This window comes from Gekko japonicus, unplaced genomic scaffold (assembly GCF_001447785.1).
Source record: "Gekko japonicus isolate JY-2015 unplaced genomic scaffold, Gekko_japonicus_V1.1 scaffold1767, whole genome shotgun sequence".
Classification (NCBI taxonomy): Eukaryota; Metazoa; Chordata; class Lepidosauria; order Squamata; family Gekkonidae; genus Gekko; species Gekko japonicus.
In genome coordinates this window covers 340,824-355,122 of record NW_015173188.1, presented here as the reverse complement: position 1 = coordinate 355,122, position 14,299 = coordinate 340,824, and positions in this window count along the sequence as shown.

The following is a 14,299-nucleotide window of genomic DNA, read 5'->3' as shown; positions in this document are numbered from 1 at the left end:
ACTGCAATAAAAAAGGCCAACTCTATGCTGGGGATTATTAGGAAGGGCATTGAAACCAGATCAGCCAATATCATAATGCCCCTATATAAATCAATGGTGCAACCTCATTTGGAATACTGTGTGCAGTTCTGGTCACCACACCTTAAAAAAGATATTATAGCTTTGGGAAAAGTGCAAAAAAGGACAACTCGAATGAGGGTTCGAACACTTTCCCTATGAGGAAAGGTTAAGGCGCTTAGGGCTCTTTAGCTTGGAGAAACGACGACTGAGGGGTGACATGATTGAGGTTTATAAGATTATGAATGGGAAAGAGCAGGTAGAGAAAGAGGTACTTTTCTCCCTTTCTCACAATACAAGAACTCGTGGGCACTCCATGAAATTGCTGAGCGGTCGGGTTAGAACGGATAAAAGGAAGTACTTCTTCACCCAAAGAGTGATTAACACTTGGAATTCACTGCCACAGGAAGTGGTGGCGGCTACAAGCATGGACGGCTTCAAAAGGGAATTAGATAAGCATATGGAGCAGAGGTCCATCAGTGGCTATTAGCCACAAGGTATAGATAGGGGCTCTGGGGCAAGTGATGCTCTGTCTTCTTGGTGCTTGGGGGGGTCAACAGTGGGAGGGCTTCTAATGTCCTGGCCCCACTGGTGGACCTCCTGATGGCACTGGTATTTCTGGCCACTGTGTGATACAGAGTGTTGGGCTGGATGGGCCTTTGGCCTGATCCAACATTGGCGTCTCTTATGTTCTTATGCCATATGTGTGGGGTACAACTTTGGCCTGGGACCTGGGGGAATGGAGGACAGGCTGCAAGGGAACAGGCTCAAGGGCCAAGAGCCTGCTAGGGGGGTTGACCGGTGGGGTGCGATAAGTCAGCTGGATGGGGGCCAGGACACCTGCGGTGAGTTAAGCACAGGAGGAGCACCCAACAAGGATGGGTGAGGCAGGGCAGAACAAAGGCTGGGGGCCATTAGGGGATGTAGGGTGTTTTATGCCTATGTTTAAGTTGGTGTGGGCCAGATAGGAGGGGACTATCAAACCTGAGGTAGGCCTTGGCCTAGTCTCCTCCTCATCCCCCCCCACCTCTCCTGTCTCCAACCAGCAGTCAGAGGGCAGCTCCCTAGAGAGGACAGGATGTCCATCTAGTCTGCGAGGAGATCTGCCCCAGAATGCTACAGGAGGAAGAGCCACTTAGTGGGCAGGAAGGGCTGTTGGATATAGGGGAGCTTTTGGGCGGGAAGCAGTCTATGATAACTGAGGTCGGTCTGCCTGAAGTCTGGAGCCAGTCAGGCTGGAGTCTGCAAGAGGCAGAGGCCATGTTGGAAGTTGTGCTAATCTAACTTCCTCCAGTGAAAGCAAGTCATGTGCCTGCCCTGCAGACTATCTACACAGGGTATTTGTAGTGAAGGGAGAGATGGAGCAATTTATTATTCACCTTTATTGTGATTCTTCAGTTCACTGTTAATATGCCTGTATATAGTTGAGTGGTTTCAAAATAATTCCTTTTACTGTTGACATTGAGAAGTCCCTCTGTACCGCATAGTTCCCCCAGCCGCTTGGACACGCTAAGAGTGGGTTGGGAACTCTCTGAGGAGAACAAGGGCAAAATGACAAGTTGCCAACTCTCCAGGGGAGCCCCAAAGATTGCCAGGAAGCCCCGAGGTGGGTTCCTAGCGACATCAGAGGGAGGTTAGGAGACTGTCCTGCCTAACCAGAGCCCAAGACAGGGACAGTGGTGGCAGCAATACCCAGAGGCAGTGGTGAAAAACTGCCCCTTCAGGTGCCAGGTCAGGCAAAGGAGGGGTGGGCAGAGCAGGGTCGGCCAGCTGACGCAGGCCCGTTCTGCCACATAGGGTGTGGTGGTCTCGACATGTAGTCTCTTTTCTTCTCTGCTGGTTACAGTATGCCAGCTAAGAAGGTGACCCAGAAGAAAGGTGGGTGGGCAAGGGCAGTGCCCAAATGGGTGCCACCTGCCATCTCATCTTCTGAAGACGAGAGCAGCCCCTCAATCCAGGATTTGGTGGCCACGATTGCGGCCTTGGAGAAGGCTAAGGTGAAGGAGCATGCAGTGGAGGACGTGGGGCCCTTGGGGATGCCCACCCCAGCGAAGTGCACCAGGTCAGCAGCCCACAAATAAGAATTATGGGCCCTATACGCACGGTTGGCACAGCTGCAGGAGTCCGAGGATGAGGAAACTCCTCAGTCAACAAAGGGAAGTGAGGAGTTAGTGGCACGGCCTGAGCCAGGCAAGTCAACCACACCTGGGGGGGCGGATCCACATGGTGAGGTACAACAGGGCTCGACTCCATCAGTCACCCCCCTCCATGTGTCAGGCGGTGATGGTGGAGTGGCAGGGGAGCAGGGCCCAGTCAAGGCCTCTGGGATGTCTGAGAGCCCTCTGCTGGCAGGGTCAGGGAATGGCAACGTGGGGCAGGTCTGGTGGGGCCCCGGTGCCTTAGCTGCCCCAGGGCAGCCCCAGGAGATAGCATCAGCAGAGGGATAGCCCTCACCCACAGTGCTAGCGGGGGCGGGGGCACGGCCACCTCTTGGGCCAGGGCCTCCAGGGATCTAGCCACTTTAGTGGAGGGAGTTACAATGGCAGTTGGGGGAACAGGCACCTTCAGGGGTTGGGGACATGCACAACCCAGCTGCAGACCTCCCCCAGGCCTGCATGGAATGTTCCCTTCCTCTAGGGGACCACCTGCTCCAAGCGACCAAGGCTAAAATTTGGAGGGGGGAGTATGTCGAGATGTTTATGCTGCTGTTCGGGGATGTGGAGTTGAAGGTTAGTGTGCGGGATGATCCCAGTGAGTTGGAAAAGATTTGGCGTATCCAGATTGATAAAAATTTCGATAATTGGCTGTCAGCCTACACCATCTACATGGGGGTGGTGCTGCAGGCCTACCCAGACCGTGGGGCAGCACTCTTGAAGTACCTGGACCTCATCCACTGGGGTTATAAAGAATACATGGGGGCCATGGGGCTGCGGCATGATGAACAGTTTTATGCACGTGCAGCACTGGACCCATCTTCCTTGGAACCAAGAGCACCATCAGTTCTAGTCCAGGTACATGGGTTCTGCGGGGGTTGTAGCAGGCAGGTATGCTGATAGCGGACACATGGTGGCATGGTCACAAGTTGAAGCCAGGTGGAGAGTCAGCAATAGACAGTGGGTTCAACCCCGCCTCGTCTGCTGGGAATTCAACGCTGTGAGGTGCACCAGGAAGCTCTGCAAGTTCAAGCATGCCTGCAGCACTTGCAGAGGCACAGCAACCTGCAGGAGGGGAGACGGGGGATGAGCCGCTTCCAAGGACTGTGGAGGTTTCCAGAGGACACGGGATGGGGCATCCAGCAAAGGCACGCAGCCCAACCAGGCTTGAAGTATTACAGGAGTGGCTCCGAGGGTACCCCCATAGGAGGGAAGCAGCATTCCTGGAAGAGGGGTTCTGGGAGGGATTCTGAATTCCTTTTGAGGGGGAGAGGAGGCACAGCATGGCTAGAAACTAAAAATCGGTGGTGGGGTTGGAACAGGTGGTGTGGCAAAAATTTGATAAGGAGGTGCGGGAGGGTAGGGTGGCGGGCCCCTTCAGGCGGGCCCCTTCAGCCAGTTTGGTGTAGGGGTTAAGTGCGCGGACTCTAATCTCGGAGAACCAGGTTTGATTCCCCACTCCTCCACTTGCACCTTGGGCAAGCCATAGTTCCAATAAGAGCTGTTCTTGAAAAAGAGCAGTTTCTGTCAAGAGCTCTCTCAACCCCACCTACCTCACAGGGTGTCTGTTGTGGGGAGGGGAAGAGAAAAGAGTTTGTAAGCCGCCCTGCGACACCTTTGGGTAGTGAAGGGCAGGGTATAAATCCAATCTCTTCTTCTTCTTCTTCTTCATGCCTACACTGTGCATTTCCCTATTGGGGGTTGTGCCCAAGAAGGCACTTGGGGACTATAGGCTGATACATCATTTGTCATACCCTCACGGTGGTTTGGTGAATGATGGGATCCCAGCCGAGCTAGCCACAGTACACTATGCATCCTTTGACAGCGCTGTATGAATGGTGGCACGGCGGGGGAAGGGGGCGCTTCTGAGGTAGTGTGACATCAAGTCCACATTCCGCCTCTTGCCCATATACCCGGGGGACTTTGACCTGCTGGGATTTGCCATTGGAGGCTGGTTTTACTGGAAAGCCCTGCCCATGGGATGCTCAATTTCATGCTCTGCATCAAAGACATTCAGCTCCTTTCTGGAATGGGCAGTGAAGCAGAGGGCAGGTTTAAAGGGGGTAACTCACTATCTTGATGATTTCCTGTTTGTGGGGAGAGCAGGCACTAATGAGTGTTGCAGTTCCATGAACCAGGGCAAGGGAGCACACACCATACAATCAATCCAAACGAGGAAGGAAGAAGAATTAGTAGTGAATTTAACTAATAGGACATTCTCTAAGGACATATTGGATACTTTGAATCTGGGACCAGGGTTTGTGTTTACACCTAAATACAATGCCTTTCAAGTAAGGATAGATGTCTTTAAATTGATTCGGACCCTAAAATTAAAATGTTTTTTCGAAGGTTCAAATTTTGTTGATGTGAATCCTTTTAAAAATAAATCCCAGTTCATCCCGCAGATTTACCATCCTTCCATTATAGTATTTTAACGTAGAGTGTTAGAGGACATTAAGTTGTTAGAACAGTGTAACTTCCCTATAAGATACAACTTGACTAGGTCACAGTGGGAGAGTCTAAATGAAATATCTGGATTGAAGGATGTCGTTATAAAAACAGCAGACAAAGGAGGTGCATTAGTTATACAGGAATGGGAAGACTATGTTCAGGAAGTTAGGAAGCAGATAGAGAACACTAAGGTGGATTATGATCCTATGGGGGAGGTCTGTAGATTGATACAAATTACAGTAAGGGAAGCATTACTTTTTGATTACATCTCTAGCCACACAGCAGAATACCTACAGAAAAAATATTCTAGGGTCCTGATTTTCTACATATTACCAAAAATACATAAACAGGGCTCTCCACCATCGGGTCATCCTATTGTATCTGGAACTAATTCAATATTCGAACCTTTATCAAAATATGTTGATTCATTCCTACAGCCATTTGTGGGGACCCTTCCTACGTACATTAAGGACACGTGTGATTTTATAGCTAAAGTAGAGGGTCTTGCAGCCCCTGTCAGAACGGCTTTAGTTACATTAGACGTTAGCTCCCTGTATACCAACATTCCTCATGAAGAGACAAGAATGTGTCTGCTTAGAACCTTGGAAAAACATGAAATCCTCCTCCCCCACACACATTTTTTGTTAGATTTAGTAAATATTATTTTTGAAAAAAGTTTTCCGATTTGGTGATGATTTTTATTTTCAAACTAAGGGGGTGGCTATGGGGAGCGCTTTTGTGCCCCGTGTGGCTAATTTGTTTATGGGGGATTCTGAAGAGAAATGGATCCTGGATAACACCAACAAACCCTTTTTTGAGCATATTATTTTCTTTAAAATGTATATTGACGATTTGTTTATGTTAATTAATGATGTTAGTACTTTTAATCTGTTCGTAGAATGGCTTAACACTGTCCATAGTTCCATCAAATTTGTACATAATGTAGACACTGTAGAAATTAATTTTTTAGACACCACTGTATATGTACATGATGATAGGTTGGCGATTCGTCCCTTTAAAAAGAACACCAACAGGAATTCCTGTCTTCACTTTAGATCACACCATGTACAACATCTTAAAGAGAACTTACCTTATGGGTAATTTCTAAGAATTAAAAGGAACTCCACGAATGGAGAAGACTTTGAAATTGAGTCTGAAAGACTTAGTACATTGCTAAGGGCTAGAGGCTATCTGGAACGGGTAATAGAGACGGCCAGGTTTAGGGCTAGGCGTAGGGATAGAGGAGAATTGTTGGGAGGAAGAAAGAGGGAAACAAGTGAGGACAGGATTCACTGGGCACTTGAATTCAATGCCAAATCACATAGTATTAAGAAAATCATACTTAAACACTGGCATATTTTGAATAATGTTCCACTATGCAAGGATCTTCCAGTCATAGGTTTTAGAAAAACATCTAGTATATGAGCTAAGATCATAAGGGCGGATTTACCAAAGTTAAAAGAGAATGACACCCTCCTGAGGGGTCATTTTAAATGTAAAAAGTGTGTGGCTTGTCCACAAATGGGGGAAACGAATGTATTGTCTTTTCCTGAGTCTAACTGCAGAAAGGAAATCACCCATTTTTCTACCTGTGCCACCAAGGGGGTGGTGTACCTTTTGATGTGCAGCTGTGGGCTTAAGTACATGGGTCAATCTACACATGCACTTAGGACACGTGTATTAGAACATAAATCACGGCTTAGACATAAATGCCCAGATGCTCCACTTGTACCACATTTTTAGAACTAAATCATAGTCCTGATGATTTTAAATGTGTAACATTGGAAGTTATACGCCATAAACCTTATGAAGTTGTTGATGCAAGGAAGATATTTCTACAGAGAGAGGCATACTGGTGTTTTAAACTTAACACCTGTCAACCAGCTGGATTGAATGTAGCACTTGACCTGGCATGTTTCCTGTAGGCACTTAGTACTGCAATGATTATCGGGCGATTCTCTGGTCTGTATATATTTATGAGTTAGACTATGGAGTTCCTGTATCGGCACACAATTGTGTTAATAATTTGTTTCCCTGCATATTTTATTACTAAGTAGTTTTGTCAACTGAATAGGATTGCTAAATTTGTCCTTTTTAGGTGTAAGCTTGAATGAAGTTGGCAACACTGATGTGAAGAGCATGTGACATTTCAAAGAGAATATAAAGCAATGGGTTAGTACTTACTGGTTAAGGCTGATCAGCCAGTATTTGATATTGTGATTGAGAACATCTTATGAATAACACCAAAATGTACAGGGTAAGGAGAGGTTTTTTTTACCTATATTGTAATTGATTAAGATTGTTAAAAGACTCAACAAGAATAATGTGATAAAACTGTATTTTACTGTAGAATTAAGGAGAAATCCAATTTGGAAGACTTGTGACCTTGTGGAGACACACTTGCATGCATGTATTTGTAAGATGAATTTGATTATTGCTGGGTGTAGTTTCCTGGAATGATTGATTGGTACGTTTCTTGCTAGGAGGTTTGATGTTTGAAAAAGATGCCTCGAAACGAATATCAACCCCGGGGGAGTTTGTCATCTATCCATCATCATTTATAAACATTGGCTTCAGTTTTCTGTAAAATATAGTTTGATATATTGTTATTGCACAGTTTGCAGTAGTTCTATTCTGTTTGTTTTTCAGGACCTGGCAGAAGAGCTGGGCGTCCCCTTGACACAGGAGAAGACGGAAGGACCGACTACTAGTCTGTCCTACCTCGGAGTCTTGATCGACACCAAGGAGCAGATCTGCACTCTGCCTGCTGATGTGGAGGGGCTCATGACCTTGCTAGAGCAAGTGTGCTCAAGAAGGAGCTTGGCCTTACAGGAATGGCAGACGCTCCTTGATCTCTTGAATTTTGCCTGTAGGGTGGTGGCCCCCAGGCAGGCATTTGTATGCAGAATTTGTGACTGCCTGAAAGGGGTCTCCCAACGTCATCATCGGGTGCAGGTATCAGGAGGGATTAAGGCTGACCTATATATGTGGCTGGACTTTTTGAGGGGGTATAATGGCGTATCCTTCTGGCACAGCTCCAAGCTTCTGGAAGCTTCTCTGCAGATCACCTCAGATGTGTCCAGCAGCCAGGGGTTTGGGGTCTTCTTTTGAGGGAGTTGGTGTGCACAGCACTGGCCAGCTGACTGGGTGGAATCCGGCCTTATGAGGGATTTGACTTTTTTGGAATTCTTCCTGCTGGTAGTGGCTGTCTACCTGTGGCACCTGCAATTGTGGGATAAGGTGGTCAAGTTGTGGTGCAATAACCAGGCCATGGTGCTGGTCATTAGCAAGCTGACATTGAGATCTCACAGGGTCATGCGGCTGGTGTGGACTTTCATCCTGCGTTGTTTGCAATTTAATATCTTGTTCGTGGTGGAGCATGTCCATAACAGCATTGCTGATGCCTTATCTTGCTTTCAGGAGGAAAGATTCTGGGAGCTAGTGCCGGGGGTGAACAAAGAAATGGAGAGGATCCCAGAGGCTCTCTGGAGTCTTGGCAGAGTGAGGTCAAGTGGGCGGTTGAAGCATCTTTAGCGCCAGGTACACAGAGGGTGTACAAGGGACACCTCGAGGCATTTCACAGGTTCAGGAAGGATCTGGAGCCTGACCAGCTCTGGCCGGTGCCCATTGAACATTTGTTCCAGTTTGCTGTGGCCTTGAGGAGGAAGCACTTGGCAGTCCACACCATTAAGGGGTACATGGCAGCGATGGCTTTCCAGTCAAAAGCTCAGGGTTTGAGGGACAACACAGGGGATTTTTGGCTCCAGTGCATGATGGAGGGCTGGGTCAGGGAGGCACCACCAGCACCAGACACTAGGCGGCCATTTACACCAGACATCATTCAGACATTAGTGCGCTGATTCAGCAGCATTTGTATGTCTCAAGGGGAAGCAGCGCTCTTCCGGGTAGCCACCCTGGTGGCCTTCTTTGGCACATTCCGCACAAGTGAGCTGCTCATCAGGTCAAGGTGGGAGAGGAGGAACAGGACCTTGTTAACATCAGACATGTGCATGGGGGGCAAGTCAGTTTCACTGCTTATTAGGCATTCCAAGACAGACCAGTTTGGGGTAGAACAGATGGTCACACTTCACAGGAACCTGGAGGAGGAGTTGCTCCCAGTGTGGGCATTGGCCGGCTGGATGATGGTGGATTGACAGCGGCCTGGACTGCTGTTCCAACATGAGAGCTGCCTCCCGTTGACTCACTATCAATTTTGGTCAGTGCTACACCAGGCCTTGACCAAGGCAGGATTGGCAGGGAGTGACTTCAGCACCTATTCCTTCTGCATTGGAGCAGCTTCAACAGCTGCAGGGCTGGGATTCAGCTCCACAGAGATACAGCGCATGGGGCAATGGTGCTCAAGGGCATACCGGGTTTATGTGCAGAGGCAGCGAAGGCTGGTGGTTTATATCTTTTCAGGGCATGGCACATGGACGGCAGTCATTGATATTTTGATCTGTGGGCACTCCATCGTGTATTGGGCGGACCAGAGGGCCAGCTGCTCCAGCATCAGTTCCCAGCTAGGCATTGGAGACAGAGTCTCCGTTGACTAGCTGGGGAAGAGAGGAATGCATTGGGGCCAGCTGCTACTTCTCTTTCTTGATCGAAGATGCACAGGAGTGCATCCCCAGGTTGCGGTTGTGCATCTAGGGGGAAACAACCTGGGCAATAGGTCGGCTGTCTCTCTGTTGGCTGAGGGGCTGAAGGATCTTGGTACTCTCTGACAGTGGTTCCCTGACTCAACATGGGTCTGGTCCAATATGCTGCCTCGACAGGTATGGAGAGGGGTGTACTGGCCATCAAGGGTGGACAAAGCCCGGCACTGGCTGAACAATGTCATTGGCGTGTCCATGGTCGCGGGTGGGGGGAGAGTGATCCCACACCCCAGGATCCAATTTGCGTGTCCGCAGCTCTTCAGGCCAGATGGGGTTCACCTGTCACTCAATGTGTGGATAGGTTTCTTGCTGATCTGCATGGGGGGCTTCAGGAATTGGTGGCATTGGGTTGGTGGGAGGGGAGTTAAGCCAAGGCTAACCCCCTCAGTGGTGGGAAAGCACAGGTTGAGGGGGTTTATTCATGTTGGCAAGCACCCTGAGATATCAATGATAGGAGGGGTCCTCAAACTGGATACCTAGCAGCTTAGGAGTCTGGAAGACCCGAAGAGGGCCTCTTCAGGGTTGGGAGAGCACATGACAAGCCTTAAGGCATAGCAGTCATAGGCGGGAATGTGCTCCCACATCTTCTCTACTAATTTGATGTGCGGGCCGTGACGAGTGGGTACGGAAGGATTCCAGACCTGGCTCTGAGCTGGGATGGGATTGCCCTAAGGAAGCCTGCTTTGTAGGCACAATGCAACCCATGCTTAATTGTTAACTGAGGCAGATCAGTTTATGCATAAATAAACTCCCAGTTTAACCCATAACTTGAGTGTGTGTTTCATTCAAGGGGTGGGTAGGCAAAAGGTCCACTTCATCACTAATCTGAAGGAAGATTTTAAAAATTCCTGTTCAGTACTTTTATCAGCAGCCAGCTATTTCCACGTTATTCTAAACTAGGAAAAAGGCCCGTTGTGGAAATAAATACGAGCTCTAGAAAGAGGCTCAGGGCGGGTGCCCCGGCCTTGGACACTCAGTGTCAATTTGCTGTGCTGACCTCAGCAGGGTGTAATGACACTGAGTCCACCATTTTCTCCAGAGGAACTGATCTCTGCTACCTAAAGAACAGTTGTAATTTTAAATGATCTCCAGCCTTCACCTGGAGATTGTCAACGATGGTCCCCCAGAAGGGAATGGTTGGTTTGGAGGGTGGAGTCTATGGCTTTGTACCTGTCCGAGGTCCCACACCTCCTGAAATCTCACCCTCTCCAGGCTCCATCCCTCACATTTCCAGGAATTTCCCACCTGGAGTTGGCAACCCTACCTCCTTCCCAGCCAATCATCAACCTGCCTTTATTTCCCCCTCACTCTTCAGCTTTCCACCTCCCACACACCTGCAGCCTCTCCCGTGCTCTGAAGCCCTGACTGCTATGTCACATTGGCTGTCATATTGGGCTACCTCAGCAGCATATAAGGATACAGAGCCCACCATTTTCTCCAGGGGAACATAAGAACATAAGAACATAAGAGATGCCAATATTGGATCAGACCAAAGGCCTTGTGGCTAATAGCCACTGATGGACCTCTGCTCCATATGCTTATCTAATTCCCTTTTGAAGCCGTCCATGCTTGTAGCCGCCACCACTTCCTGTGGCAGTGAATTCCAAGTGTTAATCACTCTTTGGGTGAAGAAGTACTTCCTTTTATCTGTTCTAACCCGACCGCTCAGCAATTTCATGGAGTGCCCACGAGTTCTTGTATTGTGAGAAAGGGAGAAAAGTACCTCTTTCTCTACCTGCTCTTTCCCATGCATAACTGATCTCTGCCATCTGGAAAGCACTTGTAATTCTGAGTGATCTCCAGCCCTCACCTGGAGATTGGACACATTTTACCTCAGAACAGCAAACTGTTTAGAATGTTAGAGGCAAAAGCCAATTAAGCTGCATATGCAAACGACCTCTGTGTTCTGAGGCAAAGGCCAATAGGCTGCATATGCAAGTAACCTCTGTGTTCTCACTGGCTATGAGGGGGAGAGGAACAGCAAACTGTTTAGAATGTTGGAGGTGAGACTCAAGCAATGCAGCCAGTGGATAGGGACAGATACTGAGTGACACACCAGGGCACAAACTAATTCCAGAGCGTGTGGAATGTTCTAGAGAAGTGCCACCACAATTCGGCTTTTATATATAAGGGAGATGTAGGGTGGGAGAGCCAGCTTGCATAAAGCCTGCATAGTAAAGTTACCATCCTCTATGTTGGGCTTGGAGTTCTCCCAGAATTACAACTGGTCCCTAAAATACAGAGATCAGTTCTCCTTGAGAAAATGGCTAGCTTGGAAGGTGGACTCTATGGCATCATATCCCTGCTGAGCTCCTTCTTCTCCCCAAACTCCACTGACCCCAGGCTCCATATCCAAAACTCTAGGAATTTCCCAACCCAGAGTTTGCAGCAGAAACCCAAACAGGCTTGAATGCCCCCACAAGGCAGCAAATGGCCCAGTGCCTCCCCAAAAGGAGTCTCATGCTCTGTTCCAAAGGAGCCTCAGAACTTCGCCACAGCTCTATAGCCTGTGAAATGGCTTACAATCATATAACTAGATAACAGAACGAACAATTTTAAATATCATTACAGATGTCGATTCTTCTCTTGAACTTTGGAAGTTGGATATGTTTGATGGTCAAAAAGACATTCATTACTTTTAAAAAAAACCTATTTTAAATTGAAGCAATGAATCACAGAATTTTTCTTCCATCCCTAATCAGAAATGCTGAAATCCCTACAAATTTTGTTTTGCAAATCTGCTGCAAATTATGATCAGCACAGCCAAATACTTTAAAAAAACCCACACAACTGATTCATATCAAGATCATTTTTTACTCAGACTGTCACTGGAGATATAAATGCCCTCCTCTTGTAATCCTATATATTGATGACCTTACAACCTTATCAGCATTTGAAAGTATGATATATAGATGCTAATTTGCATATAGACATATTTTTAGATACCTGGAAAACCTTTCATAAATGGTTATGTGTAGACTTGCCACTATTGGGATCATATTTTCAGCTTCTTCTTTGTTTGAAGTTTGTAATGAGTAAAAAATAAAAAAAGAAAGCTCAACAAATAATACAAGATAAAGTCATAAAGGTAAAATATTAAAAACAACAGTATTTTAAAATCAGCCAGTAAAACCTATAAACATGAAAGTAGGTTTAAAATCCAGAAATATAAAATACATAGAAGCTGAGAAGCATAGAACCCTGGACAAATAAAAACGTATAAAAGATCCAAAGCATAAGAACACGTAAAGTGGACATGATATTATGCGAGCTGGAGGATATTTGTGCATCAGTATATCTAATAATGAAAAATGGCCCTAGAATGCAATTAAAATATCTGCATAATGTGACCATATACAGAGAAGGGGGATTTTTCTTCCAACCCAAGAGAACCCCTTGGTTTTGGGGGAAAAAATGACTAGTTTCAAAAATACCCCCAAACAATGAAACTTCTGTAAAAAAAAAAAAAAAAAGCCAATTGAGATGTTGTGAAATTATGGTTTGCATTTTGAGAGAGATTTTTTAAAAAGAGCCCAGAGGAAAGGCAGCATATAAATATTTTAATAAATCAATAAATAATATTAAAAATGCAGAGAGAAGAAAGTAGCAGAAGAAAGAGGATAAGGGTGAGGGCAGGAACAGCTGGAGTGTTGTGGGGAAGGAGGAGGAAGTGAGGAGGAATCAGGGGTGAGGGTGGGAGAGAGGAATGACGTGGGCAATGGCAACACATGGAGCCATCCATCAGACGAGTTTCTGAGGGAAAGGAAGAGGGTTGAAACTGAGACTGAGGCTGTGGTCAGACAATATGTTTGGTGCACTCTGGCCACGTACCTAATTATACCATTTTATTTTGTAATTGAGAGTTTTGATCAGACATCCTACCCTGAACTGGCTTCACCATGTGCTCACCCAGCAGATTATTGCTGCATGGTAACCATGGAGTGGGCAGTCAGGTGGCATCCTTTTTAAAAATTGTCATGCGTGTGCATAAGCATTCATTTGATGCACCACTCCATTTTGACAGCTCCATAATCCCTTCGCCAAGTACTGCAGCTCCTCTCAGCCTCCTTTGCTTCACCTCTCTTTTTTGGAATACATGGGGTGCAGATTTACATGAGAGTAGTCCCATTGACCTCAGTACATTTACTCTTGTGTCAACCATAGGATACTCTCAAACAGCAACTCTGAAGTGGAAACAGGAGAGAGGGCTTTGTGTGTGGGGGATTGTTGCTCAAAAAGAACTCCTCCAGGGCCCCCCGATCTAGAATGACTACTTAGCTGCTTGGACATACAAGCAGTGATTGACAATACCAGGGGCAATTATGTGCTTATGCACACATTGCTACCAGATTTTTAAATATGGCAAAAATCAAATGGAAGGTTCACACTTCCCAATCAGCTTGACTTCGCAACAGGGGAGTTCAGACAACCAGAAATGTGGGGTGAAAGCACTAGGACCCGTAAAGACCAGACATAACTTTGATTCTAAGATGGGTGAGAATGGCGTGCCAGTGACTGAGGAACAGGAAGCAGATGCTGCTGTCTGATTGTGCATTTTAAATCCAGAAGGGAACAGCAGCAACACTGGATCAAACTGCTTGTCTGACCACAGCCTGAATGTCCCACATTTTGTGATTTGAAGCCTCTTGCCACCATTGCTCACCTGCTGATGGGGGGGGGGGCAGGGCTGAGAGGTTGGGTTGGGGCAGGATTACCCCTCCATCTCCAGTGCCATTAGCAGTCAGTTTGGCCATGGAGTCAAAGCAAGGACCCCTCCAATGCCCAGCATATAGGGACACAAGGAAGGCGGGAAGGGAAAGAAAGTGACTGTTAAGGAATTTGGGGAGGACATGGGGCTGGGCTGAGAATGGAGAAACTGGGGTAGACAGGAATGGGATTTCTCTATCACACAGATATCTCCAGTCCCTCACTGTAAATAACTAATTTTGAGATGAGACTTAATACTTTTGGGCCTGTCCCTCA